General features: G+C 40.5%; 1 long non-coding RNA gene across 1 annotated transcript; it reads right to left on the bottom strand.

Moving 5' to 3' along the window:
* Nucleotides 1-21,035, bottom strand: LOC131499449 (uncharacterized). The gene is made up of 3 exons (XR_009255882.1): nucleotides 20,991-21,035; nucleotides 10,684-10,756; nucleotides 1-316 (listed from the first exon to the last, which is right to left on the bottom strand). It is a non-coding gene; the product is annotated as an uncharacterized LOC131499449 (long non-coding RNA).
* Between the last annotated feature and the right edge of the window lie 5,687 nt (nucleotides 21,036-26,722).

The raw sequence follows: 26,722 nt of genomic DNA, 5'->3' as shown, positions 1-26,722 counted from the left end.
TTCTAGCCATTTACTTCATCTCTTTAAGCCTCATGTTATCCATCAGTAAAACTGGAACAAATATTCTTACCCCAATTATCACACTGGATTGTTAAACAGATCAAACAAATGCATAAATGTAAGAAATGTTTCAGAAACTCACAGGCAAGGGGCTGTGCTGGTGACAGTTACATTTGATGGCTAAGCCCCCATCTGAGCTCTCCAAACATTCAGGGCAATGTTCTGTTCTTTGCTTTGCTGCTCCTCTGAGAATCTCAAGCTGGAAGCTAGCATACTTTTAAATGCAGCTCTGCTCGCTCCAGGACACAAATCCACTCTGTAAAAGATAAATTGAAGCTTGTTCCTAAAAGTACACTGGAAGCTACCAAGGGAGAAGACTTATCAAAGAGAGGACATCAAGATGTCACTCATTCCTCCCATCTGTACCTGTGATTGAGAAAAATGTTTCCTTTAACACAACTTGATATTTGAAAAGAAAATGACAAAATGAGATCCCTTCCCTTCATCATTTACATTATGCCATAGGGGTACATATTTGATCTAAGACATTTTGATTTATGCCGGTTGGTAGGATGCACCCAATAACGGAAACAGTCTATTCCTAGGAAATGTGTGTGTGTAGATATATACACACACATATCCATATGTATGTGTGTGCGTTAGATCAAGTAACTCTCCTGCTCAAAAGTACCCAAATGTTTCCTATCATATTAAGAATGAGATACAAATTCTTCACCATGGTAGGTCTACAAAGTGGCCGTTGAACATCTCTCCAACTGCATTTTCTGTGACGTTCCCCATAACTCACACCACCCAAACACATTAGCTGCCTTGTTCCTTGAGCAATTAAAAATATACCTGTCTTGGAGGCTTTGCTTTTACGATTTTTTTGGTATGAAATACTGTTCAGCCTGTATTGTGTGTTTCAGTCCTAACCCTCCTTCAGGTGTCTCCCTTCAGTGTCACCTTCTCAGATGTGCTATCCAAACATCCTTTCAAAAACAACACCAAGGACACCTGAGTGGTTCAGCAGGTTAAGCCTTTGACTTCAGCTCACATCACGATCTCACAGTTTGTGAGTTCAAGCCCCACAGTGGGCTCTGTGCTGACAGTGTAGAGCCTGCTTCAGATCCTCTGTCTCCCTCTCTTTCTCTGCCCCTCCTCCATTTGCATTCCTTCTTCCTCTTTCTCTCTCTCTCTCTCTCAAAAATAAAAAAAAGGTAACACCCTTGGTTATTCTTCCACTTACTTTCCTTATTTTCCTTCATCTCACTTATTACCATCTGAAAATACATTATATATTGATTTCCCTGCTTGCTGTTTATCTCCTCCACTAGAATCCAAGTTACACAAATGCAGGACTTTACCTATTGTGTGCCTGGCATTATTCTAGGCACTAAATATGAATACAGTGAACAAAAAAAAAAAGACAGCCAATGGGTATTGTGAACAAAAGAGAGGAAAAAGCATTCCCAATAGGAAAAGTTTGAATGCACATCTCCATGTCTTTCCCAATCTCAGATTACTTCAGTACGGGCTCTCAAAAAACCACATCCTTTTCTTCCAAATAGTTGGTCTATATGTATTTATGAATTTATTAGTAGATGAGTGCCTGTCTCCCCACTAGGGCTACAAGCTCCATGAGAACAGAGATCACCTCTCTTTTTTTATTTATATTTGTCTCCCTAGGTCCTTACAATGCGTGTTGCAAAAGACAAACATTTGCTGGTTGAGCCAAAGCACGCACTGATGAATGTATGTCTGGTACTGACCCAGTTATGGCCCAGAGCTGAACATTTGCCCTCCACTATTGAACAAAAGGCTTCCCCATGAAATAATTCCCATTACTTAAAACAGTCATTTATTTTCGTCATATACCTTCTTTGGGAATCGAGGTGTCTAGGAAGCATGATATGGAGAAGAGTAAAGATTGGTATTTAGACAGCCCCGGATTCAAAACCTGATTCCCTCACCTAATAATCTCATCTTATAGTTTATATCTCTCTCAGAGTTTTCATATACAAAATGGATATGCCAATACCTGTGTTTTAACACCATGAAGTCAAAATAAGTTCAGGTATGTTTAATCTGAAGATAAACTATGGTCCCTCTGGGCCAATCTCTGTGCTGTCCAGCCCTAAAATTAAACTTGGGAATTATGAAGAGAATCCATTCTTCACATGTATCTTTAAAGACACATATTTAAAAGGATCAAATTCCTAATTCACAACACCTCTCGGGAATCCTGTGGCCATGGCAGATCCCTCATAGGACTTTCTCAAACTTTCCACCAGTCCCATAACTCTTTCTCCTTTTTCTCTCACCTCTTCATCATTCCATCTTATTTAGGCTTTTTATTGTGATCTCCTGTTCCCCTCCCCAGGTTCCCTTCCTCCTCTCTTCATCCAGGCCTCACAGTTACCAAGGGAGATACAACTACCAAGAACAAAATAAAACGAGCAAAAAACTCATCCAGTTGGCGGAATGGGAGGAAAGCAACACCAAAAATAACATAGATCTTATCCCTCAAACTAAAAACCAGAGAAGAAAGGAACCAGCTTAGATTCCTGAGCTAAGAAACACTGCAGCTAAGATTAAAGCTCGGGTTTGATTCTGGAGACACACCGGACCTTATTGGGAGATTCTGAAACCCCAAATCTGCCTACAGCTTAGGTTCACCTGAGATCACATCCCAGTCGATGAAGCAGGAGGGAGGAAGTTCATGCTGCTTAGTTCCTTTTGGCCCCTTTTTGGAGGATTCTAAGTAAAGGAACATGAGACACATTCACATATGCATTTATATTTACTCCTTTCAACTGGTGGCCTCCAGAAAGAGAGCTCAGTAGCAGGGTTTGATTTAGCAGCAATCAGCTCGTTGCCATGTTAGCTCTGTTTAAAAAGGGCAAGCCACGTCCACCTGCTCCAGCCCATCGCGTGCTGCACCGATTTGGTGAGGTTTATCATCTGTCTCTAATAGCAGTGGGCCCCAGAAATGGCACAGAGCAATTTTCTGCTTTCATTTCCACAGCACTTGAGAAAAATCTGGGGGCAATTTTTTAGTCTGAGGCAATATTTCTTAATGTTTTTATCTCTAAGAACTGCTACTTAATTCTCTCCTTGACTCACTTTCAAAGTTTAAGGCAGAGGAGACTATCTGGTGGTCCGGGTCTGACCAGGAGAAATAAAAAGGGGAACTAGAGGGCTGAGCAAGGTACTCAAAATAGGGTAACTGAGAAAGTGGGTCAGCCCAATCACAGAGCAATTTCTGGCTGAAAAACAGAACTACTTCCCCATCCTTGTATCTGGCATAAGTTTACAGAATTATTTCCTTGATTCATGTATGTTTGGTGCCTCAGATTCTGACATTTCTTCTGTCTTTGTCATAAATGTTAACATTTCTATCCATCTTTTTAAATTTACAAGTTCAGGGGTGCCTGGGTAGCTCAGTCGGTTAAGCATCCAACTTCGGTGCAGGTCTCATGATCTCATGGAGCGTTGCGTTTGAGCTCCATGTTGCACTCTGTGCTGACAGCTCAGAGCCTGGAGCCTGCTTCGGATTCTGTCTCCCTCTCTGCCCCCCTCCCCCACTTGCACTCTTTTCTCTCTCTCTCTCTCTCTCAAAAATTAATAAACATTAAAATATAACAAAGAAATGTAGAAGTTCATATTCTAAAAGCATAGCAGCTAGTTTGTTGATGCTCTCAACATTGAGAGAACCGCTAAAACTTTTCATTGCTTGCAATCTCCTAAACCACACATTCTTAGCTGACATAAAGTGGCACATGCTATTGAACTTGCTGCCGTCAGGTGATATAACATAATCATCCTTCAGAGTCACTTAATTTTCTTTCTATTGCCTATATTCTAAGGCTTCCCCAAACCTGGTGGTTTATTTAGCTATCTGTAATTGTCCACATACTTTGTTTACAAAGCATTCACTTAGACATGATATTCCAGTCAATTCCTTAATATTAAGATGCTATTAATGACATATCGGACAAAGGGCTAGTATCCAAAATCTATAAAGAGCTCATCAAACTCCACACCCGAAAAACAAATAACCCAGTGAAGAAATGGGCAGAAAACATGAATAGACACTTCTCTAAAGAAGACATCCGGATGGCCAACAGGCACATGAAAAGATGTTCAACGTCGCTCCTTATCAGGGAAATACAAATCAAAACCACACTCAGATACCACCTCACGCCAGTCAGAGTGGCCAAAATGAAGAAATCAGGAGACTATAGATGCTGGAGAGGATGTGGAGAAACAGGAACCCTCTTGCACTGTTGGTGGGAATGCAAATTGGTGCAGCCGCTCTGCAAAGCAGTGTGGAGGTTCCTCAGAAAATTAAAAATAGACCTACCCTATGACCCAGCAATAGCACTGCTAGGAATTTATCCAAGGGATACAGGAGTACTGATGCATAGGGGCACTTGTACCCCAATGTTTATAGCAGCACTCTCAACAATAGCCAAATTATGGAAAGAGCCTAAATGTCCATCAACTGATGAATGGATAAAGAAACTGTGGTTTATATACACAATGGGATACTACGTGGCAATGAGAAAAAATGAAATATGGCCTTTTGTAGCAACGTGGATGGAACTGGAGAGTGTGATGCTAAGTGAAATAAGCCATACTGAGAAAGACAGATACCATATGGTTTCACTCTTATGTGGATCCTGAGAAACTTAACAGAAACCCATGGGGGAGGGGAAGGAAAAAAAAAAAAAAAAGAGGTTAGAGTGGGAGAGAGCCAAAGCATGAGACTGTTAAAAACTGAGAACAAACTGAGGGTTGATGGGGGGTGGGAGGGAGGGCAGGGTGGGTGATGGGTATTGAGGAGGGCACCTTTTGGGATGAGCACTGGGTGTTGTATGGAAATCAATTTGACAGTAAATTTCATATATTAAAAAATAAAATAAATAAAATAAATAAAAATATTAAGATGCTATTGAATAACTGATAGAAGTTTGTTCCTTGGCCTCCTGACGGTAGAGATCTAATGTTTACCCTTTGGATGACAACCAAAATTGACCTCAGGACTTGGAACCCCACTTCAAGTTCCAAACAGAGTCAACAATCCCCTTATGGCTCAGCCCTCATAAAAACGTAGATGTCCTGACTTGATTTCATTAAACCAGGTGGTTGCTGCCTTCCTAATGTCTGTCAATAAAAGGGTTCCAGGCACAATGTGGAAGTATATGGCTTGGAAACAAGGAGTTACTGAATAAGTTCTCTTAAGTCCATTTTCTCTACTGACCCTTCTAACACCACAAATGTGGGGGCATTACATTAAGGAGAGGAGAGAACCTGTAACATGAGGGTAGTGAGAAGGACTGAGTACAAAAGAGAAAGAAAGAAAGAAAGAAAGAAAGAAAGAAAGAAAGAAAGAAAGGAAGGAAGGAAGGAAGGAAGGAAGGAAGGAAGGAAGGAAGGAAGGAAGGAAGGAAGAAAGAAAGAAAGAAAGAAAGAAAGAAAGAAAGAAAGAAAGAAAGAGAAGGAGGAAGAGCAAGAGGAAAAGCTAGTTCCACATCTCTCTCTTCTCAAAAATACACATAGGGTCCTTTCAACAGGCTGGTGAGATTCAGTCATTGAAGCACTTCTTTGAGACCATCCAATTGAAACCCTCCCTGGCAATAATAAGGAAACTGTGAACTATGGAGAAATTATATGGCTTTCGGGGTCAGCTTTCCCAAATCCCCACCAGTGCTCTTCTCACTCTACCTTGCTATTTTTTGCTAAAATTTTAAACTTACATCTATCAAGGGGCACCTGGGTGGCTCAGTCTGAGTCTAGATTGCGGCTCAGGTCATGACCTTGTGGTTTGTGAGTTCAAGCCCTGTATTGGGCTGTGTGCTGGCAGTTTGGAGCCTGCTTGGGATTCTCTCTCTCTCTCTCTCTCTCTCTCTCTCTCTCCCTCACCCCCCTCACTCTCGCTCTAAGTAAGTAAATAAAAACGTTTAAAAAATTAAACTTACACTTATGGAGAGTTTATTAACACTGAGCAGAATCACTGTGCATATAGTATTTGATTTAATATCAAGGCATTCGTTTCAAGCAGCCACCAGTACCATCTGAGCAAGGCCACTTACCATCCCTAAGGTCTCCCCAAACCTGCCGATGCGGGAGCTGGAGCTGCATACAACCACACTGCCTCTCAGATACTTTCTCACACACGGTGATTGGAGCTCAAACCTTCTCATTGGCTCTAAGAGCAAAACCACAGATGTTCCTACTCCAACACAATAAATAATGTGCTTTTCTGGGGGATATATTTTAAAAACAAGCCCAAAAGAGAGCTTTACAGAAGATGCAAACCTTTGTGAAATAAAAGGTATTTTCAGCAAAATGGAAAGTCTCCCGTGCATATTATAAGTAGTTTGGTGTATAAAGACAAAATTCTGGCAGGAAAAAACCTGGCTCGTTATGTAGTCATAATTTAAGAGTTGTACCCAACAACAGAGTTAGAAAAAAGAAAGAAACCACTTATAGGAAGTTATCAACGAATATAGATCTATTACACTTTGAGTGGAAATGATCTATTTATAGCACACAAACGTGTCATGTCTTCTTGGCTATTTTATGTTCCCATTCAGGAACTTTGAAAAACAAGAGCGGAGAATAGCGATTGCAAATAGTCTGATTATCTTGACAACTACCATCCAGCCTCTCAGGCTCGACACTCCTGCAAGCCTCTTCAACGACCCCATGAAATTCGGAGCCTCGCTCGTTTCCACTACCTACAGGGAAATACAATTCTCGTCAGGAGCTACCTGTGGCTGATGCAGCTGACAAATGTTATCTAATCGAGTCTATAACCATCTCAGACAGGTGCGTCTCTCTCCCAACCTAGGAAATCGCCCTGAATAATTCATTAATATGTTTCTCTAAGCGAACATACCTGAGGAAAAGAATATCATGTTGTGGCACTTTTTATGTAGAAAAAGTAAGGGCTTTAGGATCTTCAAATTCTCACAGGAAATATCACAAAACCCTTTTTTTCTGCTAAAGAGAAATCAGTATTAGGGAAATGTGGGCCTTGCCGCTCTCTAACCAACCTCCTAGCTGATTTCCACATCCATGCCTTGGCTCTATCCTGCTTCTAAGATAATGCTCTCCATTGGTTTAAACTCATCTCTTTTTTTTTTTTAGTTTATTTATTTATTTTGAGAGAGACAGAGACAGCACAAGTGGGGAAGGGGCAGAGAGCGAGGGAGAGACAGAGAATCCCAAGAAGGCTCCACACTGACAGCGCAGAGCCCAATGAGCTCAAATCCACAAAGCTGTGAGATCATGACCTAAGCTTACACCAAGAGTCAGATGCTTAACCAACTGAGCTACCCAGGCACCACCCTCCCCCAGCTTTTTTTAACGTTTATGTATCTATTTTGTGAGAGAGAGAGAGAGATGGGGGAGAGAGACAGAGGGAAAGAGAATCCCAAGCAGACTCCAAGCTACCAATGCACAGCCTGATGCAGGGCTCAAACACAAACCAGGAGATCATGACCTGACCCAAAACCAAGAGTCAGACACTCAACCAACTGAAACACTCAGGCCCTCCAGGTTTAAACCCATTTCTAAGTCTCCACACAGACACGAGCACACTCACTTTGTAGCTCCTGGGGATGGTGCCTCAGATCCTTTCCCTGCCCACATGAGAGGGGAGTCCAGGGAAAGGGAGACCAGTCCCTTCTGGTCCAGCCTCTGTGCTCCCACCCACACACTCACTTGCCCCTGTCACCACTGGAAGCTAGCTTACTTGAGCTCTAACCATTCAGCCCTCAGACCAGAGTGGGCATGGGATATGTTCCCCCTTCCTTAGGCTCCAACACAAGCTGCCTCCTTTTACCAGGGATTCTCAAATGTAAGTGTACACCTGGAGAGCTTGTGCAAATATACATCACAGGGCCCCAGCCAAGAGTTTCTGATTCAGTAGTTCTGGAGGGGATCAGAAAATCTGTATTTATAACAACTTCCCAGGTGATGCTACTGGGGATCACATTTTTAAGAACCCTGAGTTATATTAATGTTTCCCACACTGGCTTGTTCTTAAGAATCACCTGAGAGTATGTGGGGGTGGGTGAGAGCAGGGAATGCAAAGTTTCAGACCCCCTCTCCTGCCGATTCCCATTCAGTAAAGCTCCAGTTTTCACAGGGTCCCCAGGTGTTTATTATAAACAGGCACATGGGAGATTTTGAGCTGTCAAGAGCAAAATACAGCTCTGAACCCACAGGTTTCACATCATCACGATTTGGGGAAATGGCTGACGCAGGCAAAGAATATCTACTACGATAGATCACTAGCATGCTCACATTCATCATTTATGTATTAGACTGTAAGTTCTTTGAGGGAAAGGCTTTATGTCTTTCCTCCCAGATTTGCACAGTAAAGACTAGTAAAAAGAAGGAAGATATGGAGGAAGGGAGGGAAGGAATGGGGGCAACTTTAAAAAATACGTAAGCCTAGGCCCAACCTTATAGTAGTTCTGATTTAATGGGGCTGGACTGGGATCCAGGCATTGGTAGTTTTAGAAAGAATTCTAGGGAATTGAAATATATAGCCAAAATTGAGAACCACTATGATCTGCTGCTCTTAGAATGAGCATTTCTGTTTTGTGTTAAAATGAAAAGAGCACAGAGTGACTAACGTTCCAGCTGAGCCCTATCATGCTGCATGTATCCCACTGGGCAAGTCACATAATCTCTCTAAATTTTAGTGTCCTCATCTGTAAAATGAGGATAAAATATCTACTGCATTCAGTTACTCATGAAGAGTAAATGAAATAAGAGTCTCCATTCAATCCACTCCTTCACTCACTCATTACTTCATTCGCTTAACAAGTATTTATGGATCACTCACCACATGCCAAGCACTGTTATAGGCCATATGGATGGTGCAGTGACCATGACAGACCAACACATCTCTGCCTTCATAGGAGTTAGCCATGTCCTGGAAACACGGTTCATGTTCCACAAATGCTTATCACAACAGTTATCCCAACTGGAGATAATGACCGTTCCTACTCAACATGAAGTGCTAGAACAGAAAGCAACATGCTTTATACATTCCCAAGAACTATTCAAATTAATAATTATAGTGTAGTTATGGTTATAGTTGATACTATATTATGATCAATATTATAAATTTGAGGTTCATTTATTTTTTTCCCTTTTCTGTCCACACCCAAAGGATGATATGGCCATGGAATCGCAGAACATAAGACCTGAAGAGGATGAGCGCCTGGCTGGCTCAGTTGGAAAGCATGCAACTCTTGATCTTGGGGTCATGAGTTCAAGCCCCACATTGGGCGTACAGATTACTAAAAAAATACATAAACTTAAAAAAAAAAAAAGACCTGAAGAGGATCATAGAGATCATTCAATAAAACTCCTTCATGATATAGATGAGAAGTCCACAGCCCTCTGAAGTGAAGTTCCCTTCTATGGGACTTGTTAGTTCTTTCAGGTCAGGCCTGGAGTATTTTTCATCAGTGAATACTACATAAGTGCTTGGTCAGTGCCTTACAGAGTGTAGGCTTTAAATAAATGTTTGTTGGCTAAGAGAATGAATGAAAAAACATATAAAGGTCAATGGTAATCTTTGTTTAAGGACTGCACATTGAACATTAGGCAGCCAAGTGGGCAGCTTTTCAATTTGGCATTTTAATACACGACAAAAAGCCTATAAATATCTCATCTTCTCTGAAATAGCACCATAGGTAAGCATGTTATAGTATTAAATACATCTTATAAGAAATAAGTCTCTTTTCAATGTAAATTAATAAATTTCCTTTTCACCATATTTTTAGCTATCTAGGTCCTTAGCCTTTACTTAATGATGATGCACTTGATTAAATAAAATGAAAGAAAAATGAAAGTTCTTTCAGACATTAAAATGAATAATGAGTTTAGACTTAATCCAAAAGCAATTTAACTTTAAACATTCATATGAAATTAAATGAGCCATTGAATTTGCTATATAAGCAAGCATTAATCTTATCACACTATGAAAACTAGAAAGTTATACAGTGACCCATTAATTTCAGAGCCTAATACAAGGTCTGTTTAATGCCTGTACTCCATTAAAAAGTCTGATTCCACAATATAAGTGCTTTTTCATAAAAGTTTAAACTCAATTCATTTTTTTTTACTGCTCCAATCATGTGATAATCGACTCTGACAAGATTATGGCTGCAAATCTGAATATGGTATGTAATGTCATGTGAAACAAATTTTGCTCATGGCCTGCTTCCATCCAAAGAGAAGACATTTATATCATTGGCAGGAATGAACATAAATTATTATAGCCCACTCTCCCTCCATCCAATGGTGTTTCCTCTGAATAAAGTACTTTATAATTCTCCCATTGCATGGGTAGATATCCCTGTGATGTAGAAGCAAAATTTCTTCAGAGTTACACAAGCCAACAGTGGCATTCCAGTACACATCAGTCATATGCTATAAGCAGATTCAGTTCAATGCTGAAATCAAACAACATATGTTTATTTTTACACACTTAAAATATTTCTCCATGTAAAAAAAAAAACTGAATTTTGATTTCATCAGGAATTCTTATATCCCAACTTTAGACTCCACACGCAACAAGCCCATTTTGCAGGTGAAAGCACAGTTGAATAAAGGGTAAAGGAAAAAAAGCAGCAATGTTGTGCTTATTACCTTATAAAGTGTGTAGCTGAATGGAAAATCTATCCTTCCCATTCTACATAACATTTCATGAATGTTGGAAGATCTGGAGGGAGAGAAGAGGACAAGTAGAAAAAGTGAAATACATGTATTTTGCTGGAAGGAAGAGTCACAGTCAATTTTATTATATGCCATATGACAAACTGATTATTTCATAATAATAGAGGAGACCAAAGAAGTAGAATGTGTCAAGAATATGATCAAAGTGGTGTGGACTTACATGTATTACTTATTTCATTGCATTGGGATTAGATTAAGGAATTACATAGTTTACCTATTTTAAACCCTCATTAATAAAAATTAGTTCTTATTATTTAGAGAATGGCAATATGTTTTCACTCTTATGTGGATCCTGAGAAACTTAACAGAAACCCATGGGAGAGGGGAAGGAAAAAAAAAAAAGGAGGTTAGAGTGGGAGAGAGCCAAAGCATAAGAGACTCTTAAAAACTGAGAACAAACGGATGGTTGATGGGGAGTGGGAGGGCGGGGAGGGTGGGTGATGGGTATTGAAGAGGGCACATTTTGGGATGAGCACTGGGTGTTGTATGGAAACCAATTTGACAATAAACTTCATATATTGAAAAAAAAAAAGAGAATGGCTAATAATTCACCAGCGACCTAATATTTGATATTTGAAATTTATAGCAGTAAATTTAAATAATGAAGTCTATTATTAATTTATTCATCCTTGGGTTGGCATTCAAGGCCTCTATGAGCGGCCTCCTAAATTCAAAACATGGCAGGAGGCATGTCCTGTGTCACTCATTCAGCCAAAATAAGGCCAATCAAGACCTGTTCCCACCAATCTAGTGGCTTAAGCCAGACCAAATACTACCTGCCAGGCCAGCACAACAGTCCTAAAGGGAAGTCTGAAGGAGGCTTAGCAAAAGTATGTTTTATTTCCTTATATTCACCAAAAAACTTAAGCTACTTTCACAATCTCTAAGTATTCATTCACCCTTAGTGACGAATACCTTAACATTTTTAGTTCTCCTAAAGGGAGAAATGAAGATTCATAATTCCCCACTTCGAAAATTAAAAAACATAAGTTTTGGAGTTTAAAAATTTAAATAAAAGGGATTGTTGAGCGTCAAACTTGCTTCTGTCTATAACGCCCAAGCAAGTTATCACTGTTGTAAATATTTCCTAATTTTAGAACTAAAACCCCTTCATATCTTGGAAGGCCCCTCCTTTCATGAGTCTTTGTGAGATACAGGGCTTCCCAATATCCTGCCAATAAGTTACCATTTTTTCACAAATTAGACAGAATTATTTCCCCATCAACTGCCACCAAGAACTCTGAGTGACACGTTATGTCCTTAAAACTCCATTTCCCTATCTCTGAAATTGGGGATATTATGACCTGTGCTGCCAACCTCATGAAACTGAGGGGGTTAAATGACATAACAGAAATTAAATTACCTACAGAATTGACAAATGCCTTCCACAAGACTCTGTGCTTCCCTCTTAACATTCTCTGAAAATATTGAGAAAACATATTTCACAAAAATCTCCTAGTTTTTGTCAAAATGGAAATGATTTATTCTTTTTTTTCAATGTTTTATTTTTGAGAGAGAGACAGAGACAGAGACGGAGAATGGGGAGGAGCAGAGTGAGAGGGAGACACAGAATCTGAAGCAGACTCCAGGCTCTAAGCTGTCAGCACAGAACCTGACATAAGGCTTGAACCCACGAACCATGAGATCATGACCTGAGCCAAAGTCAGACACTTAACCGACTGAGCTACCCAGGTGCCCCGCGGAAATGATTTATTCTTAAACAGTTATTGTCAAGATCAAGTGAGATCATATATGTAAAAACAACAAACCAATCCCTAGCATATCAGAAGCACTCAAAAACACTTTTCTTCTTTCCTCTTAATAAGAGAAAAAGAATGATCCAATTTCAAACTTTATGATGATTATGAGCCATCCAAAACCATAGAATGTCTAGTTGAATATACTTTGCAAGTACAATCAAAGATGTATCAAAAAGCAGAAATAATGTAAATTGATAAGAATATGAAAATATAATCACTCCTTCCTGGTTTATGTTCTCTTATTAGCTGTAGGATCTTTTTAACTCACTTAACCTCTTTGATCCTCAGTTCCTTTATTTGTAGAACAGGGATAATTACATCTACCTCTCAGAGTAACAATTAGGATAGAAATACAGAAGGTATGGGGCTATGGTTTATAAAACTCTTACATGTTGTGCAGACACTATTTATCATCATTGTCATCAACTTAATATTTACTGAGATGTACCTGCTCTAAGAACCATCATATGTACACACACACATACATTAATTTTACTTACCCATTGTAAATATACTAGGCTGAAGATATAAAATACAAGTATAATGATATGGCTCTTAATTTTTCTCTTGACAAAATTCCCAGCAACAAGAGACGTTGCCAATAATGTAGTGGCCCCTTGCTTAAGATCGACAGGACGGTGTTGTTAGGACTCCAGCAAAAACCAGGAATTAAAACCAGGAATTAAACCATGTTGATTTCAAGCTTCATTAGAACTTGGGCAAGCATGCCTATGAAGACCACCTGAGAAAAGGATATACCTAGCCAAGCTCTCATTCACCATTAACCACACTCTGTGTTTACCACAGCAAAACACAACCCCATTATCCTATGGACTTCTTGCTTGGAGTAAATCAGATTTTCTTTTGCATTTATCTTTAATCTTATAATAAATTAAGTCAATTGAAAATGTCATATTTGCTACACTGTATCAACCAAAACTTTAAAATAATAAACCCATGATTGATGATAGATAGATATTGATCAATCAATTGACAGATCAATCATACCTGATAGAGTTTTAGCTACTTGACTCTATGTGAGGTAAGCTATGGAGAATTTCATTCTTTAGTTTGCTCCAAATCAATAATTTCTCAAAAACATGGCCTCTGAGAAAATGTACTTCCAACCAATAAAACTTAAACAGGACAGTCCTTGAAGGCAACTCATTAAACTTTACAAATGTAGGGTGAAACAACTTCCTTAATGTGGAAAATTGTGACTAAATAATAGGACAAAACCATGAGGAAAATTGAGATATTTTTCATTAGTCTTTCTTAAAGGCATCATAAATTATGTATATTTTAAATAAAATTACTAAAATCACTTTTTTGGAAGTCCTTCTTAAACACTCAGGTTAAAGGTGTTCTATAGAAAGATCATCACTGTAAAAGGGTGTGCTTATCCAAGATTAAACATACAAGGATGCTATTAGGGAAAACATCTTGTGAGAGAAAACAGAGGGCGCTAAAAAGGCTAGGCAAACCATCGAGTACAAAGCACTCTGATCCCAAATGAAGGAAAGGAAGAGAGTAGGTTGGGTTAAGGCATCCTAGACTGTCATGCAGTCATAGGAAGTTTTGGCAAGACCATCAGGGAGTCCTCAAGCCAAAACTGCCATCAGAAGAGTCCCACATCTCCTTGGAATAGGCCCGCCTTACTATCCTTCACTCCTTCACTGTCCAGGAGCAGCTGGTGGGCGACATCCCCTGAACACACAAGCTTGGATTTCAGAATGCAGCAGCTGATGCTCTTGGTCAATTACACTTAGAGATTTGCAAGGCACAATCTCATGGCTGCCACTAGGGCATTTCCAATTAAATATATATTTAAATACATAGGGCATTTCCAATTAAATATATTTCATATATACATAATACATATTATATATACATACATATAATACTATATATGTTATATATATGTTACATGCATATCCTTTTAATTTATTTCATTAATATGATGATCATTATGGAAAATAATTTCACTGTAGTTAATAAATACACCAAGGGGGGAAATATCTTCATTTGCTCCAGCTACTGTGTTTGATGAGAACTGTTTCTTGAAATAATGGCTAGTTGACCAAGTGAAATACACTTTCTCCATCTCTCCCTTACCCTCACAAGGAAAAAGAGCTGTTAAAATATTTTGCTAATGTCTGGAACAAAAGTTGTTCTGTGTTTATTAACAGGTAGAATAACTATTGCATTAAAAACTAACACATGAGAATGTGGCTCACTCTCTCATCTTTCATTTCCTTGTTCAGTGTGGCTAGATTTGTAAACTGACTAAGAGTCTAAAACCTCAGGGTTCCTTCATCATTTTTTAATCTCCTATATATTTCAGCAACCCACAGGGCAATAAGGTCCTGTAGTCTAGATCTGGAATTTGAAACTAAAACTGCCAGTCTCATGCAAGCCTTAAGCCTAAGACATATGCTCCAAATTTCCTTTCCCAAAATGTTGTTCTGAGGAGCAATGAACCCTGGTCCAAGTGCACTTTGTTTCTGTTTCATTTTACTCATTGTGTTCACTTCTTCTGCAGGAACCTCAAAGAGATGGAGATACTTGGGTCTTGGGATATAATTACATTTTAGTACTAATTTACTATTATAGATTATAATAAATTAAAGATTCACTTATAAATAATATACCAAAAATGACGTCAGCAAGATAGAGACTAGGAGATCCCAGCCCTTACCCACACTTATACACAACAATAAAGTCAACTATCCATGGGTGAGAATAGCTCTGGGAGAACCCTGGAGTGTAGTTCAAGGGCTGCATTGACCCACGGGAGCACAGAGACTGGGAGTAACAATATATAAAAGGGGTAAAAAGCATTCTACCTGTATTGCCCCCTCTCTGGCCTGGCACGTCACCATAAGGAATCCTGTCAGCCACGAGTTCTTCCCATGAAAGAAGTCAAGTAGAGGACCTCAGCAGCCTTTGCCACTGAGGGTCACAGCAGCCTAGCTTCCACTTCAGAGAACCCCCACAGTCTTCATGCAGACCCCAGCTGCTGGACCTGCCTAGAGCCAGAGGTACCGCATCCCCTTAAGATGGAGCTGCCAAGAGCCACCTCTCCTCTCCTTGGAGTCAGAAATACTTCTTCTCCCACCTCACTTCCAGTGATGCCACCCCTGTACCTGAGAACTGACACCCACTATGAAGCATGTGCCTACATATGGTCCTGGCACCCACTAGTTCCACCACACATGCACCCACTTGCTCAATGGACCTGCCACCCACTGCAGCTACACACATGCACCCGCCGGACCAGGTGCTTGCTACAGCTGTTTGGACATCTACATTCCCACCAGACCCAACACGCATGCCTCCTTCGATTGCACCACTGTAAACACCCAGCATTGGCACCCCCATGCATCCCCCAACATACATCTGGATGAGGAGCCACTATTCAACTCGCCCAGCTGACATCCTTACACCAGCCTGTAGGAGGTCTTTCCCTACCTCAGCCAGTGCATAATATTTAGAAGGGATGACTGCTTCTTCAAATATGAAGACAATGGGCATCTGGGTGGTTCAGTCGGGTAAGCATCCCACTCGGCTCAGGTCATGATCTCACAGCTCATGAGTTCAAGCCCCACGTTGGGCTCTGTACTGACATCTCATCTCAGAGTCTGGAGCCTGCTTTGGATTCTGTCTTCCCCTCTCTCTGCACCTCCCCGACTCTCATTCTCTCTCTCTCTCTCTCTCTCTCTCTCTCTCTCTCTCTCTCTCTCAAAAATAAATTAACATTAAAAAAATGGGAGGACAATAATGCAAGGCTACCAGGAACAGGAAAAACCAAGGAACCATGACACCACCAAAGGAACATAATAATTTGCTGTAGCCAACATCAAAAAAAAGAAGATCTACAGATTACCTAAGAAATAATTCAAAACAATTTTTTTAAAGATCACTGGGCTACATGAGAACACTGACACAAAACGCAATGAAATCAGGAGAAAAGTACCTGAACAAAACAAGAATGTCAACATAAAGACAGATCTTAAAAACTATTACACAAATTATGGAGCTGAAGACTACAATGTCTGAGATAAAAACACAATTGAGAGCTTCAACAGCCTACTCAATCAAGCAAAGAATGAGAAATTTTGAAGAGGGGTATTTGAAATTATGCAGACAGAAGAGAAAAGAAAAAAGATGAATGGGGGGAAAAAAGCCTAAGGAATGTATGGGATACACATTATGGGAAGAAGGAGGAGGAGGAGGAGGAGGAGGAGGAGGAGGAGGAGGAGGAGGAGGAGGAGGAGGAGAAGGAGAAGGAGAAGGAGAAGAAGAAGAAGAAGAAGAAGAAGAAGAAGAAGAAGAAGAAGAAGAAGAAGAAGAAGAGGAGGAGGAGAAAGGGGCAAAAAACTTATCTAAAGGAAGAATGGCTAAAATTTTCCCAAATTTTAAGAGAGAAATCAACATCCAGATTCATGAAGCCCAAAAGACCTAAACAGGATCAATCCACCAACCCACCAAGACATATGACAATTAAATTGTCCAAAGTCCTGGGCAAGGAAAGAATTTTGAAAGCAGCAGAGAGAAGTGACTCGCCACATATAACGGAAGCCCCGTAAGATTATCAGTGGATTTCCCAGCAAAAATCTTTCAGGCCAGGAGAGAGTATGATGATATATTCCAAGTTCTAAAAGGAAAACACTACCAAACAAGGATTCTATACCTGGAAAAATTACTCTTTAAAAGTGAAGACGAGGAAAAAAAATGAAGGAGAGATCATTTCTTTCCCAAACAAACACAGGGAATTTGTCACCACTGGACCTGTCCTACCAAAAATACTGAAGGGAGTTCTTCAAATTAAGAAAGCACTGGGGGCCCCTGGGTGGCTCAGTCCATTGAGCATCTGACTTTGGCTTGAGCCGTGATTTCGCGGTTAGTGGGTCTGAGCCCCCACATCAAGCACTCTACTGTCAGCGCTGAGCCTGCTTGGGATTCTCTGTCTTCCTCTCTCTCTGCCCCTCCCCCACTCACTCTCTATCTCTCAAAAACAAATAAACATAAAAAAATTAAAAAAAAAAAAAAAACACTTGGGTGGCTCAGTCATTAAGCATCTGACTTTGGCTCCCGTCATGATCTCCTGGTTTGTGAATTCGAATCCCACATCGGGTGAGCTCAAGCCCTGCTTCAGGTAAGCTCCTGCCCCACTTCACTTTAAAATTTTTTTTTTCAACGTTTTTAATTTATTTTTGGGACAGAGAGAGACAGAGCATGAACGGGGGAGGGGCAGAGAGAGAGGGAGACACAGAATCGGAAACAGGCTCCAGGCTCCGAGCCATCAGCCCGGAGCCCGACACGGGGCTCGAACTCACGGACCGCGAGATCGTGACCTGGCTGAAGTCGGACGCTTAAGCGACTGCGCCACCCAGGCGCCCCTTCCCACTTCACTTTAAATGGATATAATAAAATGGAAAGATTAAAAATTAACAAACTAAGCATTTGAATAAAGATGTGAGCGAGTTTTAGCGGCGCCTGGGCGGCTCAGTTGGTTAAGCCTCCAACTCTTGATTTCGGCTCAGGTCATGATCTCAAAGTTGGTGGGATGGAGCCACACAACAGGTTTTTGCTGACAGCATGGAGCCCATTCAGGATTCTCTCTCTGCCCCTTCCCCACTCTTGTGTCCGATCTCTTCCACTCTCTCTCTCTCTCAAAAATAAGTAAACTTAAAAATATATAAATAAAAATAATAAAAAACAGCAGAACAAAAATGGAGGAAATGAATGGAAGGAAATAAAAGTGAAAATTAACAAACTGAAAAATAAAGAAATTAAAGAGAACAAGAACCCCATTGTTCCTTTTTTTTTTTATGTTTGTTTATTTTTGAGAGGATGAGCTTGAGCAGGGGAGGGGCACAGAGGAGGGGGACAGAGGATCGGAAGCAGGCTCTACACTGACAACAGTGAGCCTGCCTGATGCAGGGCTCCAACTCAGGAACCTGTGAGATCACCCAAGCACCCCCTGCCATTGTGCCTTAATTGACATACTTAAAAGACAATGTGTTCAAGAAAATAATCAGCACACAAAATTTTAAACAAATGCATAGCTTCCTTAAGAAAAAATAATTAACATACAAATACAAAGTGGAAATTACTAATACAACATAAGTATCCCAATCCATATTAACTATCTGAAGTTTATTTATCTTGAGAGAGAGAGCGCGCACATGTGCACGTGCACTCAGGGGGAGGGGCAGAGACAGGCGCCAAGTACTGACAGCACAGAGCCTGACACAGGGCTCAATCTCATGAACTGTGAGATCATGACCGCAGCCAAAACCAAGAGTCTGACACTTAACCAACTGAGCCACCCAGGCCCCCCCAATCCATATTAAGTATCTAAATGTTATTACATACTCAAATTCTCTGACACCCAGGCCAGTTTGATTCCAAGTTTTACTACAGTGTAGGGATTCCTAGCATTTTGATGGATGAGTTACTTGAGAATTAATTTTATAACTCACATTTGATGTCTTTTTTTTTTAGAAATTATGGTTTTCAAATATCTATGTCTAATCAGTAGAACTTTCAAAATCAATTAGAGCAAAAAGGTGAATGTTTAAATATGCTTATCATCTGAGGCAGGAGTTCTCATCGACATACAATACCCCGATTCACAAATATAAGGTCAATATAAAACTGTATGTCTTGAGAAAGGAGAGAAGTTTAGGGTGGCAACATACATGATAAATTGAAATACAATATCACATATTAAAACTCAGCATTACAATCGGCTTTTCTTCACAGGGTACCCCAATTCTAGTTTTGTACAGGGATTCATGAGTTTTCACAGGTGACTCTATACATAACCGCATTATACATATTTATTTATAATTTGTTCACAGAAGTGTCCTAGAAAGTAGTAATTTCAATGGCTAAGTTATCTTTCTTAAGGCTGTAAATACCTACCGATATCCATGGTCTTTGTAACACAACTAAACTGGACTCCTTAGACCCACATGTCTAGGTAAAGCTACATGACTGAGTTCTGGCCAGTGGAAGTGTTCAAGTGGTATTTGCCACTTCCAAGCCTAGACCCCTAAAACCAGTATCACGTTGGTAAATATGGAACAACCACCTATTGTAGAGGGTGGCAGCAGAGTCCTGGTTTGTAGTATTTGCCAATTTCTGTGATATAAATATTCCCACCATGCCTAAATTCAAGGTACCAACATAGCATCACTAAAGATGGAGTTGGAAAGATGTATTATATAGTATTTCTACCATGCAAATATAATAAATATAAATAACCTCAAGAGCACAAAAAACAGCAAAATGTAATAATATAATTAGGAAATGATGATATAATATACTAATATATTAGTATACGAATACTAATATAAATTAGTTTAACTGGAAGTGTATATAATTTGATTTTTAATAATCATATTTAAAAACACACTCAAAAATTCCTAAAAAAATGAGCTCTCACAAGCCAGTATAAGCCAACTCCAGCACACCACTGCTAAAAAACCTTCCATGTGATATTTCATACCCTCATTCCTTCCTTGTTTCTTAGCCAAATAAATGCCTAGGATTCAGTAGAAGTTTGGGGATCCGTAGACCCACAAGAGTAAGCCTGGGTCCCCGACTGACTGCAGGGAGCAGATTCCCATCTCTCCTGATCCTACTCACCCACACTGGATTGAGAGTAAGAAATAAGCCTTAGTGTGTTAAGATATGTGGGGTATATGTTGCAAGAGCTGATACTGACTACCCGACTAAATGCACCATTATAAAAACAAATGAATTCTCTCACTCATCAATTCCCACATTTTGTGAATTGCCAAACCCAGATGCGAATGTTTTATAAAATACAGATTCCTGAGCCCCTGGAGATTAACATTTTTCAGGTGTAAGGTCCAAGACTTTTGGGAAAGTCTTAGACAGGTTTGGGAACCACTGATCCAATTCGACCTATTTCTGCCCAACTGTTTTTAACCAAAGCATCTTTACAGCTTTGCAAAAGGAAAGTGTTATCTAAAATAAATTGGGGTATGGGACACCTGGGTGGCTCAATTGGATGACCGTCCAACTTCAGCTCAGGTCATGATCTCATGGTTTGTGGGTTTGAGCCCCACATCAAGCTCTGTGCTGGCAGCTCAGAGCCTAGAGCCTGCTTCCGATTCTGTGTATCTCTCTCTCTCTCTCTCTCTCTCTGCCCCTCTCCCGCTCATACTCTGTCTCTCTCTCTCTGTCTCTCTCAAAAATAAACATTTAAAAAAATTTTTTAAATAAATGGGAGCATAACTAGAATAAGCCTATCTCCAATTTTAGTATATGTGCTGCCGAAGCGAGCACAGAATAAGCCTATCTCAAATTCGAAATTGGTTGAAGTTTTTCTTTCATCTTAAAAATGTATTCAAATTCTATACATTTTGTTCCATAGTAAATCTGTATTACTTTAGTATTATAAAAATATTTCAAGTTACTTACCAGTTAGGTTTCTTGACTCCCTCCCTCTTCTCACTCCCCAAAAACTGTGAAATAAAAAAAAATTAATGCTTCAGGGATACATGCCTAGTGGGGTCATATGATCCAGTGCTACATTTGGGAACCATATCAATATTCCAGTACTCTAATCCCAGGGGAAGTGCTCCTAATAAGCAGTTAACCAGACTGCTTGAATACCTCTAGAGATGGGGAACTTATTACTCATTCAGGCTGCCTTTTTCATTATTTAATACCTCTGAACATTTAAGAGCTCTTCCTCATAAGAGCTAGAATATAAATCTATTATTTCAAGGCTTTATGTTTGTTCTTTTGGACCCCCCCCCACACACACACACACACAAATTAATTCCTACCCATGTGATAGTCCTCTAGTCCTGTAGGACAGCTATCATGTTCTACACCCCTGATTTTTCTATTCTACAAGCCTAATAAAGTTTGTAGAAAAACAAAAAGCTACTCTATTTGCCAAAGGAGAACAAAGGAAGATTTACAGAAAACATTTAGATTTAGTCCTATAGTAAAAGTAGTGAGTTGATAGGCAAGGAGGGAAGTAGGTGCCTGAGGAGGAAACTGAACAAAATTTCTGTTAAAGTTTGTTATATTCAAGATCAACCAGGGGCTCCTTGGGTGGCTCAGTCAAAGTGCCCAATTCTTGGTTTCGATTCAGGTCATGATCTCACGGTTTGAGTTCAAGCCCCGCATTGGGCTCTGCACTGAGATCACAGAGCCCACTTGGGATTCTCTCTCTCCTTTTCTCTCTCTGCCCTCCCCCCTGCTCATGCACTCTCTCTCTCAAAAAAAATTAATTAATTTTTAAAAAAGTTTTTTTTTAAGATCAACCAGAAATTGAGTTAGGACATATAGGTAGAGGACAATAAGGGGGAAAAAAGTTGGAAAGGTAAGATAGTCTATTTCTTGGCTACAACAGCAGCATTGGGATCACCTGAGAAATGTTAGAAATATAAGGTGGGAATGAAATTAGGAGTGACAGAAGGTAGAAGGTGAAAGGAGAGATGTGGAAGAAAGAGGGACTCGGTGGGTGCTGTTATTTTTACTCTACACAAAGGAGAGTCAGGATACTAAGTAGAGGGGATAAGGTATGAAAACAGGAATAATAATAAAACTAAAAATAATACCAAACTGGGGTGCCTGGGTGGTTCAGTCAGATAAGCATCTGATTCTTGATTTGGGCTCAGGTCATGATCTCACAGGTTATAAGTTCAAGCCCCATGTTGGGTTCTGCACTGAGAGCGTGGAGCCTGCTTGGGATTCTCTCTCTCCCTCTCTACCCTTCCCTGGCTCGTGCACACTTTCTCTGTCAAAATAAACAAATAAACATTAAAATAATAATAATAATAATAATAAATTAATAAATAATACCAAACTATCGAACACTGGAGGGAAGAAAGAGAGGAGGTAAAGAGGTGGTCAGATGAACAAAATTTTCCTATTTCATAAAAGGGAATAAATAATGTCTTAAGTTGATAGAGGAAGAGTTGTAAGTGTATAACTTAAAGTTATGGAATAACCACCAGAAGATCCTAGGGCTTCCTCTAAGCTGTGGGACTGCAGGTAAAGGTATTATATCAAAATAAAATAGGGACGCCTGGGTGGCTCAGTCGGTTGGGCATCCGACTTTGGCTCAGGTCATGATCTCACGGCTTGTGAGTTCAAGCCCTGCATCAGGCTCTGTGCTGATAGCTCAGAGCCTGGAGCCTCTTCAGAGTCTGTGTCTTTCTCTCTCTCTCTGACCCTCCACCATTCGCTCTCTGTCTCTGTCTCTCAAAAATAAACAAACATTAAAAAAAAATTTAATAAAATAAAATAAAAATGCCACAGGCCCCACCCGAGACTTACAGAATCACACAATGTATTTTAATAAGATCCCCATGTGATGAACACACACAGTAAAGTCTGAGAAGCACAGATGTAATAGACAAGCTAGAGTCTTGGCAAATGCTTTAGCACTCAGAGGAGAGAGAAACAGAAAATTTGATGTCACAAACACAAAATCCACAAGAAATGATCATGGGAAAAATCATAACTTTTTTAGTATTTTCAGTGCTTACAGTCTCTGAACGTTATATCCACGCTCTTTGTTATAGCTAAGACCTGAACTTTATCTCATCGGGAATGGGGAATCATTGAGCCAGAGAATGACAAGGGTAATAAACCTGAGTTCTAGGACCCTCCCTTGGGTACACATGGAACGTCAGAGTAGGAAGTACAGTGCTTCCAGAGCACCGCTAATTTTGCACAGTTTTGTGTGATTCCCCAGGTGCTGGCGAATACAAGACGGTATATAAACATTCCGTAACTCATATATGTTCCTTCTTTAAACAATTTAAACAGTTTCGTCTTGTATGATGAAAGCAGTCTCCTTTCCTCTGACTCTGGAGATTTCTTTGTCCCTCTGCCTGTATCCAGGGTTACAATGCCAATCCTCATTTCAAATTCAAATTTGCATCTCTAGTGCAAAGATGTCACTGAATCTGTTTGCTCACTGGCATGGTCCACTCTATGTATGAGAGAGCAGTTAACTAGTGCTGGATGAGGATTCTGGGTCTGATGAGCATGTTTTGTTTCCTCTGTGGTGTCCTGGACCCCAGAGTCCTACCTATTTCAGAATAACTAAGGATTCATACCTGCTTTTGTAAATTAAGAGAAGCAGACAAGAGAGAGAAAAAGGTGAGGAAAAAAAACACCATGATGTATCTATATTATTATTCGTGCTTGCCCAGTGTGCTGTGGGCCACCCTTTCCCCATCCTCAACCCCGTGGTCTAGGAAGACCTCCTCCACCTGCCATTCGAGGCGGTGGGAATGGAGGAAGTCAGCTCTGCCAATCAGAGCACAGCATCAACCCCGCTCAATGATAGATTCAGCGTAGGAATGCACCAAGCCTCACTAGTGAGAACCACACCTAGGACTTTTGTAGAAATCATCAGGAAACAAATTGTCTTCCTACTTTACACTGGTGTCCAAATTCCAAGCATATATTCCTAGAGCCGCTGGTGGCCATCTTTGCTCCACTCCACTCCCAGAGCCCATCTGACAATGAATTATCCACAAAAGAAAACAGAACTTCAGGATGAGAAGACAGACTGCTGATGATGTTATGAAGTTCTGCCTACTTGAGTCATGCATGAAGGCTGTCCTAGACTTGGCCTTCACTGTTTAGGAGCCAATAACTTCCTTTCAGCTTAAGCATGGTAAAATTTAATGTATGATATTTGCCATCAAACAGTGCCTTTACTTATAATAAGGAGATGAAAAGGGAAAAAAATCTATTCAGGCAAATGACATGGATTGAGTTTGAGACTGCCCCTCCCTGGATCACAGAGACAGCACACACTTGCTGGGCAAAGCACAAAGCCAAAATAGGCAAGGAGAGGGCTAACTAAAGGCTGGCATCTAAAGCTGCACTGCCTGAGTTTGTAGTTTGGCTCATTAGTAAATTGAGTGATGGTGAGCAACTCATTTGACCCTTCTATGTCTCTGTTTCCTCACCTACAACCTGGAGTGAGTGATAGAACCTACTCTGCAAGGTTGATAAATGAATACACTGAGGTAATAACATGAGGTACCTAGAAGAGTGACTGGCACTGAGAAAACATTTGTGAAGACTGTTTTTTAAGTTATTTTTTGAAAGAGAGAGAGAGATATAGAGTGTGAACAGGGGAGAAGGGCAGAGGGAGAGGGAGAATCCCAAGCAGACTCCATATTCAGCATGGAGCCCGACACTAGGCTCGATCCCACAACCGCAAGATCATCACCTGGGCCGATATCAAGAGTCAGATGTTCAGTCGGCTGAACGACCCAGGCACCCTGGCTATTTTTTTAAAATCCTTCCTTCCCTCTTCTCTTCCTCCCTCCTTTCCTGAGTCCATTGCTTCTTCTTCAAATCAGAGACTATACAGCACTCAGGAACCAGAGATGGACACACGTCGGTCTGGTCCTCAGGAATCTCACAGTCTGTTGGAGAAGACCTCGTGCCCACTATGTGTTTGCATCCATGTGCCACATGTACAATGATTAGCGTAAAGGACCTAAGAACTCACAGAGAAGGAATTCCCCTCCCATCATCATAGTGGTCAAGGAAGGTTTCTGGAAAGGCATCACTCAGAGCATACACCACAGTCACTGCAGGTATGGTGGTGATGCCATGGGCAAAGGCCCCCTTAAGGAGACTTATAGGAACATCCCACATCAACTCCCTCCCTCCTAATACATGAAGCATTTCAAGGTGGGCCAAATACAAAGCTGTGTAGGTAGTGTGAGCACAGCAGATGCTCAAATTAACATGACGTATTATTCCTGAGAAAGTATGTTTAAGCTGGGTTGGGACTTAAAAAAAAGATCTCTAATTGCTGCCAATGCTCTAATTGTCCTTGGAAATTATGAAGGTTGGGGCTTGTGAGTCAATATAAAGGCTAAAGTGGGATCCTGGTGGTTCTATTCTTAGGGTATGAAAAATCGAGTAAAAAAAAAAAAAAACAGAGTTAAGGCTGGTGATTAATGTGAACTAATAGGGTCTCAGGAGTGTTTCAGTCCACAAAGGTGAGTTGTGGAATATGCCTCCAGATAGTTGTGGGAATTCTCCCCAAAGCCTCACCTCTAGCAATAGACACCCTGATAGAGCATGTTGCCAATTTCCATACAGCTGAACCACGGAGGCCAAATGCTTCTGTTTATGAAAACTATTCTGAGCTATAATTCTATAACATTTGAGTAATTCAGATGGAAGATGCAAAATAACAGATTTTAAAAATGGTGGAACCCCACGTGTCTATCACAACTATATACATATGGTGCACTCACCCACACAAGGCACACAGTGTATACCACAGGGATACTAACAGTCACAATATTATATTCTTATACACACATCCTTCATATATTCACACCAAACACACATGCCACTTGCATACACCTTTCCCACCACACTCACACACCCAAGACACAGCCACCATATGTGCCAGACCAGATAAGTCACTCCAAATTTACATATCAGCTCACCCCCCAGACAGTTATCCAAAAAAAGCACATTAGCACACACATACACTTCCTCCCTCCCTCTCTCTCTCCCTCTCTCAAATTACACCCCGAACCTGAGACTGAATTTTTTTCTTTTAAGAGATATACAGCTTCATTTTTAATGTTTATTTTTTTTTGAGAGAGAGAGAGAATGCATGTGAGCAGGGACAGGACAGAGAGAGAGGGGGACAGAGGACCCCAACCAGGCTCCATCTTGACAGCAGCGAGCCTGCCCAATACTAGGCTCCAACTCAGGAACCCATGAGACCATGACCTGAGTCAAAGTCGGATGCTTAACTGACTGAGCCACCCAGGCACCCCCACACCTTCATTTTTAATGCAGAGAGGCAATAGAAAGGAACAGAGGAAGCATTTTCAAGTTTTAAATGACCAAGATGTCCCAATACATCAAGACTCAACAGGTTTTGCAAGACCAAGCTAAAGGTGTCCTGAGAGATGTTCAGCACATTTAATTCACTCAACGTCCAGGGATGACAATGAAGAGTCTGATAAAGCAGCCTACAGAGCCCTGCATAAGGCAAGCCCTCTGAACGCAGAGCTGGTGTGACAGTAATGGTGAGAAAACTACTCTGTGTCTTCTCTTGTCTCTAACTTCATGCCTTTTCCAGGAATCTACTGGGCTCCAACCCCTCAGGTGAGATAAGGGCTGGTGAGAGG

The sequence above is a fragment of the Neofelis nebulosa genome, chromosome 17 (assembly GCF_028018385.1).
Source record: "Neofelis nebulosa isolate mNeoNeb1 chromosome 17, mNeoNeb1.pri, whole genome shotgun sequence".
Classification (NCBI taxonomy): domain Eukaryota; kingdom Metazoa; phylum Chordata; class Mammalia; order Carnivora; family Felidae; genus Neofelis; species Neofelis nebulosa.
The sequence above is the reverse complement of the archived record's forward strand: the minus strand, read 5'-3'. Positions and strand labels throughout refer to the sequence as shown.